Source organism: Stegodyphus dumicola, chromosome X2, assembly GCF_044657685.1.
Source record: "Stegodyphus dumicola isolate Sdum_Otavi_A_Nest chromosome X2, ASM4465768v1".
Classification (NCBI taxonomy): Eukaryota; Metazoa; Arthropoda; class Arachnida; order Araneae; family Eresidae; genus Stegodyphus; species Stegodyphus dumicola.
This window is the reverse complement of record NC_140781.1, coordinates 164,425,635-164,434,586: the sequence shown is the minus strand read 5'-3', so window position 1 is coordinate 164,434,586 and position 8,952 is coordinate 164,425,635. Positions and strand designations below refer to the sequence as shown.

Below are 8,952 nucleotides of genomic sequence, written 5' to 3'. Positions count from 1 at the left end.
ACAGAAAATTTTCACTCGATGTTTTTTTAAGATTATTTCTAAACGAATACATATTCATGAATACACTTCCATACTTTAATTGAAAATTGCATTAAGTTTAGTGCCTTTAAAAGTCCTTTAATACACTGAAAAATCATAAAGGTACAACTGTCGAAAATAATGGATAGTGTGAATGCCTAAACCATCTCCAATTTCACCACTCCTTATTAGGAAATTTGTATTGGTCACTCACCCTAGAATAGTGTTCTGGGAAATTGGTCATTTTTCCGTCTTAGATTTGCTTGCAATTGCACACATGGGACAGATATCTTTAATGATGTCTTAATGTCTTGTAAAACAGCAGTTTATTATTGGCAAGATTCAAGTTAAAAGAATAAAAGGAATTTTTAACTGAAACCATTCATTTTTAAACTTTCAAGAGATAAATATAGCATGAGAGACGAATCTGCATATAGACGCATATTCAAAAGTCTAGCAAGCAGGATGACGCTCATTTAACGACTGGGCCGATAGAAAAGAATCCGTTTATTACACATGGACAGTTCTGGACCATAACAGTTTAAAATATGACAAATTTTTATAGGAATTGGCTTTTATTTTTCCAAACTTTCAAAGTTTTATAATCAGAAGTGCACAGCACAAAATGGTGTAATCAATGGATGTGTATTACACAGCTTTTCGCTATAGTGGCTCCTCGTTATAACCTCTGTTTTCCGTAGGGTGCTAGAAATCGTTATATATATGGGAAAAAAAAAAAAACATTGACTTTGTTTTAACATATTCATTGTGGCTGAAAGAGCAAAGATTTGCAATGACAGACGGGTTTCAAGTTAAGAAGGTGATGTACGTGTGAGTAACACGTACATACGAAAATATCCCTAACATTAACTAGGAAAACCGAAATCTTAGTTAAGATAGACATGTTACAATTAATAATCAAATTTAATAAAGAAAAGTAACAGTTGCCGGGTACATTATAACGGCTTAAGAAATTCAGAGCACAGTACAGATGCGAGTACACAAGTTCACATATCTCGGCGAAGCAGAGACGCACACATTTGTTGAAGTACCCAGGCAGCACGTCTCCAAAAATATACGTATAATTTTGGTGAAATAAGGGTATGGTATTTTTTGCACGTTACTTTTACGAAATTTATACGATTGAAAAAGGCTGAAGTTACTGTTGACTCTTGATCATTATTTTCCACACGTTATTTTTACGAAAGTTATACGAATCCGAATGTACTGATAAAACTACCGCCATGATGGTATATTTTATTCGTCACTTTTACGCATATTATACGAATCCGAATGTTCTGAAAGAAACTACTGCCTTTATGGTATATTTCATTCGTCACTTTTACGGATATTATACGAAGTCTAAAAAGATTGAAAATGAAGTTTTTGATCTTTTTAGACTTCAAAATATTTAGTGTATTTCTGGCATTTCACTTTGTTTTCCTTGTCCACGAACATGAAAAAAAGGGCATTCATATATGAGGCTAAAATTTTTCTATAAATTTTAACATGTGAGCTAAATCTTTACGTGCATTTTTGCAAAAAATTATATTTTCTTAATTCAAACATCTTCAAAATAACTTATTTATTTTCTTATATCAAATTTGTTATTTTTATTCATATCAACACTTACATTAATTTACACAATTTAATTTCTTTTATGAAAATCCTATTACCCATTTAACTGGAATAAGCTGTATATTAAATTTGTGTACTTACTGAGTTTGGTACAATACTCTCCTTATTTTATTTAGCAAATGTGGGCAATTAAATTGGAATAAGACTAGCAAATCTTTCGTGTCGAGGAATAGAATAATAAATACAGCAAAAGATGCTCGAAAACGTTTAACTTCTTGAACAATAGTTTAATGTAGACCAAAGGATCTTTAATTATAATCAAAGATATACTAATATTTTTATTTAATAATAATAATAATAACTCTACGAAATTGCAAGCTGAATCCTGATATTTTACATATATTTCAGTTCCTTTAATCTTTGTTATAAAAATCATATGAGGCTAACTTTTTTTAATTTTGTTTAATGCACGGAAAAAATGATATTAGCGATTTTAATAATTTTTATATGAGGAAAAAATTAATAAATAATGTAAATAAATAATTTTATATTTTTCCTGAAACAGTTAAAGACATTCTTAATATGGAGATCTACAGAATAAGTACAAGGGTCCAGTTAAATGAACTCAAAATTTGCATAGTTAATTTTACGCTAACTTATAAAAATTAACCGGATTTATGATTATACACTGAGCATGCGCATACACAGACATTTCTATTTTTCGTAGAAAAATTTAATTATTACCTTAATACAGAGATGCTGTGAATATAAATTTATATAATGCAAGAGTAAGTTTATTTCATATTCTAATTTAGAGGCTTTCTTAATATGTTTAATTATAAAGAAAAAAAAAGCATTGCAATTCTTGTTCACTGACCAATGGCAAAGCAGACACTTTCTACTTCCGGTTGTGGCGGGATATTTGTGAAGTCAGCACTCAGCAATGGAGGTCGAAAAGAATGGTAAAGTCGCAAAGAATACTGTTTGTTCGTGGATTGGCGTTTGTGACTGAATCCATCGAAGTTACTAATTATTTGAAGAAAGTAAGTGAATATTTTATATTTTCAGTGTTTAATACTCGTACTTTCTTCACCTATATGAAATTTTATAAATAGCGTCTGTGTAGAAAATGTGATTTTCCATGTGTTCTTTTGTGTACGAGTCTAATGATTCATTTTCAGGATTTGGTACTGTTAATGACATAGAATACCAAAACAATAAATTGAAAAAAATTTGCACTAGTCTGTTTCTTACTGTTTGTGTCACTCCTGTTTGTATGTGTCACACCTTTTTATAGTTATATTATTTTTACTCAAACGTTTTAATATTTATCTTAAAGCATACTGAAATTAAGCAGGAAATAACTTTTAATGGAAAAAGAAAGGCAATATTAACATGACTAATTGTTCAGAAATCTGTTATGAAAATGTTATCTACCTTATGCCAAAAAATAAAGCATGTAACTTTCATTTATTTATGAAATTCAAAATTTTTTATTTGCTTAGTGTTTTCCCAAAAAATAATTTAATTTCTTATTTTTGAATTTAGTTTTATAAATTTGCTTTAATATATAATCTTTAACTCAAAGATATTGTGCTATTAAAAAAGGAAATTTTATGCCATAGAAACACAGGTACTTTGTTCCAAATCTGTGTTCATTTTTTATATATATATATATACTGCATTTTTATGCACTTGTAATTACTGAAATATATCCTTTCATGAATAATAAGTAAGTCCTAAGTCCTTTCACGAATGCATTTCTTTTTTGTTTGTTTGATTTTATTGTTTTAAAAGATCTGCCATAGTTAAAGTAAGAAAATAAAGTAAGAATGCTTTACTTTCAGTTTTGAATAAATTTATTACTATTTACTGCAGCTTCAAGTTTCTCTAAACATAATTTTTGAAGTCAAAACTTGATAGTTATGTTGATTATTAGACTTGCATGAAAAAATTTATTGAAAAATTAGTATTTGATCTAAAATACCTTAAATTATTTGAATTATATTTTACTAAATCATGTATTTTGATATAACTAGCTAGTTAAAAAAATTAAAATTGTAAATGCGCAGAAATGCTTATATAAAACCAAGAAATTGTTTATATTTTTGTTGCTTTTTCCCTTGTAAATTAATTATATATATATATATATATATTACAGTCTGGGGAGTCAGCACCCTGCTGAATTGTAGTAAACGAAGACGTCCAATCTACTAGACCATCAAAGATGCAGATTTGGATTTTCTATTTCATAGTTATTGAAATCATAATGGTATGTTTGTTTAAATTAGTACTGTTTATGAATGTGATAAAAATAAATTCTGATAAGCTAAGAAATGATTTATTTTCTATTAATTATGAACTGTAAATAATGTAACCAATTTTCTTCATAGTATTTACTAAACATTTTTCTTTTAAAAAATGGAGGTATTCTTATTTTTACAATTCTTGCAGAGATACCAAGAAATAAAACATTTCAGGAATTTTCACTCAGTATATCTTGATGTGTAAAATCATGTTGTTCAATGCCATATTACTTTTTCACAGGAAAGTAATTTTATTGATCTAACATCTGCATAAGTCAAACTTTTTTAAGAATGATTACAGTTTCTAAGCTAACTTAAAATTTTCAGATTTAGAAAATGTATGTTTAATGTAGCATTAGTTTTCCATGGAATAGAAAAGGTTTTCAAAATGTTCAGTTGTTAGAGGGAAATAATATAAATGAGATTGTCCTGATACAGTTTCAGCTGGAAATGAAACTGAATTTTCGGATAGTGAAGATTTCATTTAAGAATTCTAATAAAACTGATTAATGTAAATCCTCTGCATTTAAGAATTCTAATAAAACTGATTAATGTAAATCCAATGATTCATGTAGGTATTCTTCTGTTATCAGGACCAGATTCAGAAATGTGTGTTTATATGCATGCATTTTTAAATGTAGGTGCTCGTGTGTGCATGTGTATATTCTTTATGTATGTATGTGTATACTTATACACATATATGCGCATACATGCATATACACATGCTTACATATCTACAGTGGAACCCCGAGATACGAGTTTAATTCGTTCCAGCATTCAACTGGTATAGCGAATTTCTCGTATCTAGAAACAAGCTTCCCCATTGAAAATAATGGAAATTCAGTTAACCCGTTCCACACCCCAAAAAATATCAACATTTTAATATCAAGTCAGTTTTTCCTAATAAATAACACTGGTAAATAATATAACAATAGTTTAACTTTGTGTTACCAACATTTTAACTCCTTCTCATTAATCCACACCAACAACAGCTTCTCAACATCTAGGAGTACTTTTATGGTGCTTGGAAGCAACGATAATTCCTTTGGCTACATCAGGTTTCTTAATTTCTTCCTGCTTCTTCAGAATAGTATAGATTTTCGATGTTGAAAGGCCGCAAGTCTTCGCCAATTCCGTCACCATGCTTATGTTTATCTACGATTTCTTTCTTGATATCGACGGCCATGGCCTCCTAATTTTTCTTTGCAGCACTGAGGCAACAATCTTCTTGCGAGGCATCTTGAAATAATCATTTTCACGTTAAATGTCAAAACAATTAACTTACAAGTGCACAAACACGTATATAAAAGAACACTGAGTGATCTGACAATGGGATTCCCCGAGTTGAGCCGGATAGGGAAATGGCACCACCCATACCAACAGCCTGGCTCATTGCTTGTTACTCGAATTAATGCTCATATTTTGCTCATACTTTCCTCGTATCTTGAGGTTTCATTGTACATTTCTGAATCCCGTCCTAATAACAGAGAAGTACCTTTGCCAGTATTGCAACAGAGCTAGAATGAATTATCGTGTTAAATATGTGGAAAATGCATGCTTAAAGTACTGTTATTTTCTAAAAATATTCTGTATGTCTATTTTTTACAAAGAGAAAAAAATAGCTAAAAGCTGTTAATTTACTCGTATTTATTAGTCCAAAGGGGCTTTGTCCCTAAAGAACTATTGTTTTTGTTTTGCATTGGTTCACTATAAATCTCTTTCACTTTTCAAACTGTTCCTACCAAATGTTAGAGTCCCTAGTGTGGGATTAATACTCTCTATCTTAGTACCCTCTACAACCTATGTTAGGGTTAACCTGTATAACCTACAAGGATTGCCAGTTTAGGCGAGATATCTAGGTAGTCATCATAATACATACCTTATATTTTATTATTTTTAAATTAAATTGAAAGTAATAAACTAGTTTTCAAGAATGGAGTTAAACTAGATTTGCATTCAACTCTGGTTTATTGTGTTAATGATGTTTTGCTGTAACAAATATGAATTTTTTGTTTAAGTATAATAATTTAAAATGTTTTTTCTAGAGAATGAAGTACTGCCACTAAGGTAAAGGTGCTAACTTGCAAGGTAATTTTCTATTCTACATTAACTCAATCTTTATGTCCTGTTACAGATATATTGGCAGAAATAATGAAAACCTGACATTCAAAAAGAAAAATAATAATGTTGAATGTAGTATATTAGATGGTTAACTGCGGTTTGGCAGCTCATTAATAATCTTGCACATATTGAGTACGAATAACTTTGACAATTACCGGTATTTTCAATAGTATAAAATTAGGCAAGAAAGCAGCTTTAGCTTAGCACCGATTTTAAATACAACTCTCTTAACAATATTGGTTTGACGAAGGTAAAATATAATTGAATTTAATAAGTTGGAAATACTGTCTGTCTTTCCACGAGTTAAAAAATAATTTCAAATAAAATTTCTTTTTTCAGTTTTTCATGTTATTTGTTTAATGTTGTTGTAATCTGATTTATCATATTTAGTCACATATTTCATCCCTCTTTGCACTATAGTATATAATTAAAAGGACTTATCAGTTTCAGCAATATTTTTTTTACCAGTATACATTTTTACCATAACTTTGTTTCTAAATCATATCCTAAAAAATTAAGAGTACACAAAGAAGGAAAATATGCAAGTAAATAATGGCATTTAGTGTTGTTTATGTGTCTAATATTTGTACTAGATTGTAAAAGTTATAAAATTCTATTAGCTTTTTTAAATTGAGGTGCTTCTTTGCACCCAAATGGTTAAAGCCCTAGTGTGACTTTAACCATTTGGGTGCATACAGTTTACTCAATTTATAATAATCCAGCTGCATACAGTTTACTCAATTTCTGCCATGTGTAAGGTAAACAATATTAGCTTTTTTTAAATATATCTTTTACAACTATTCCATCAGATAGATTTCTTTCATATTTTGCCTTAATTGAGTCATCCTGCTAATTGAGAATTTATTAAAGTTAATATGTTAAATTTTTGTGTGTATAATTCATTTTAAGTATGTGCAAGCAAATGCATACATTAACAGTTACATAGAATTATGTTTTGGGTATCAAATTCAGAAATTTTGGGGCTGTTTTTAGAAGATTTATTAATGATTTATACTATATTAATATTGGTAAAAAAATTCTGTGGCTTTTATATGAGAGTATATATTTTAAAATAGCTGCATGATATGGTAGAGGTAAAAAGCTTCATGTGGATCATAAATTAATATTATGTGGCAATTTTTCATTTATTTAATAAAGAAAATATTCAAGCCACAATTAAAATTTTTTCACTGGATTATTTGCATACAAAGTTTGCAGCAAATATTTCCTGCAACAGAAGTGACAATTTTTATTTTGCCAAGACAGGAAATTTAGTTAGTGAAAGCAGTAACCCTGTTTTGAGATGTTAAATAGGAAGGCAAATTTTTTAATTTAAATTGATTTTTGAAGGAAGACTTCATTTAGTCTTGCTATCATTCTACGTGGCTCTTAACTTTTTTATGGTATTTATAATTTTATTGTTATTCAGCTTTCTGTTTGCTTAGAATGCACATGAATGTAGACTTGAAATATTTTATATTGCAAACTGAGATGCCATTGTTATCATAATTAAAGATTTTTGCTCTGATTTTGGAGGAATTTACGGATAATACTTTTGATTGTGTATTGGTTTCTGGTTTATTGAAATGTGTAAAATAGCCTGTTAATGCATATACGTATGTTAATGACATGTATATGTTTATGAAGTATTCTGTTATATGTATATAGTGTTATGATTAGTTTTCTGCTTACTCTTTGTTTAAGAAAAAGTTATCTGTAAGAAAGCGAATATTCTTTACTATATGTAGGAGTAAAATTGAAAAGGCTAATGCAATATAATTAATACAAAATTAAGTTTTTTCTCATGTACTTAAATACAAACATAGCCATTAAAGACTTTCTCAACCTTGCAGTTCTAAACAAATCTTAAGTATTTTTTACTTGAAATTATAGGCATTGTGTAAAGTATATAATTAAAGCTTACTGTGTGATAGTATGAAATTAAATTTTCAATTACTGAAATGTAAATTTTTAAATATGAAATACTCAGTGCATTTTATATGCATCTTTTAATACTTCAACTATATTTAAAAACTGAAAACATCTGAAGTGTGAAATTATTACAAATTTTTCTTTTTCTTGTTTAGGAGCTGTTCTCAAAACATTGGGTGACAAAGAATTCACTTTTACAAAAATCGAGCAGGATATTAAAGACAGCGATCTATAGAACAAATATGGCGAAGCTGCATGAAGTCTATGTTGAATTTTATTATTGAAAAAAATATGCTCTTCAGATTTAATGTTAGTTTTTATTGTTTAACAGTAATTGCAGTTTTCGAATACCTGTAAAATAAACCTAATTCTTAAATTAATTTCTTGTGTATTTCTTTTGCAAGTATTACAGTTCATAATACTTCAAACAACTTGAAATTTTATACTTGTTAATTTATGTGGGATATGTTCATAATAATTTTATAATTTAAATAACTCATTGTCATCATATGAGCATAATCTAAAATGCACAGCATTTGACAACAAATTAATAAAAAATTAGCCAACTTCTAATTGCTTTCTTTTGTCCAGTGGCCTCTTTTTAAGTCATTTAATACCATAAAGCTATTTGATGAAAAAAAAATAATTGTTATGTCCACATCAACATTTACATTTATAATGATGTTATAGAAAAAGTCACATGAGATAAATATTTAAAAACTTCAATATTCCTAAACAAATTTAACTTTTTAAAATTTTATCTGGTATATAAGATAAAATAAAGAACATATTTAGGTAATTTTGAATTTGCATAATTTTATGAACTTATTTATGAAATTAACAGTTACATTGTAAAAGGGAACTTTTTAAAAATACCTCAATAAAGCATTTCTTTTGTAGAGGTGAACTTTTAGTACTGATCTAATATATTTATAAGATTTTAAACTGAGAAAGACAACAATAATAGATTACAACACATTGCAAGATTGACTGATAA

The 8,952-nt window shown here is 28.3% G+C and overlaps 1 long non-coding RNA gene across 1 annotated transcript; it reads left to right on the top strand.

The window, feature by feature from the left end:
* The first annotated feature begins 2,517 nt into the window (after positions 1 to 2,517).
* Positions 2,518 to 8,335, top strand: LOC146992961 (uncharacterized). The gene is made up of 4 exons (XR_015038867.1): positions 2,518 to 2,639; positions 3,758 to 3,868; positions 5,948 to 5,990; positions 8,111 to 8,335. It is a non-coding gene; the product is annotated as an uncharacterized LOC146992961 (long non-coding RNA).
* Positions 8,336 to 8,952: the final 617 nt, after the last annotated feature.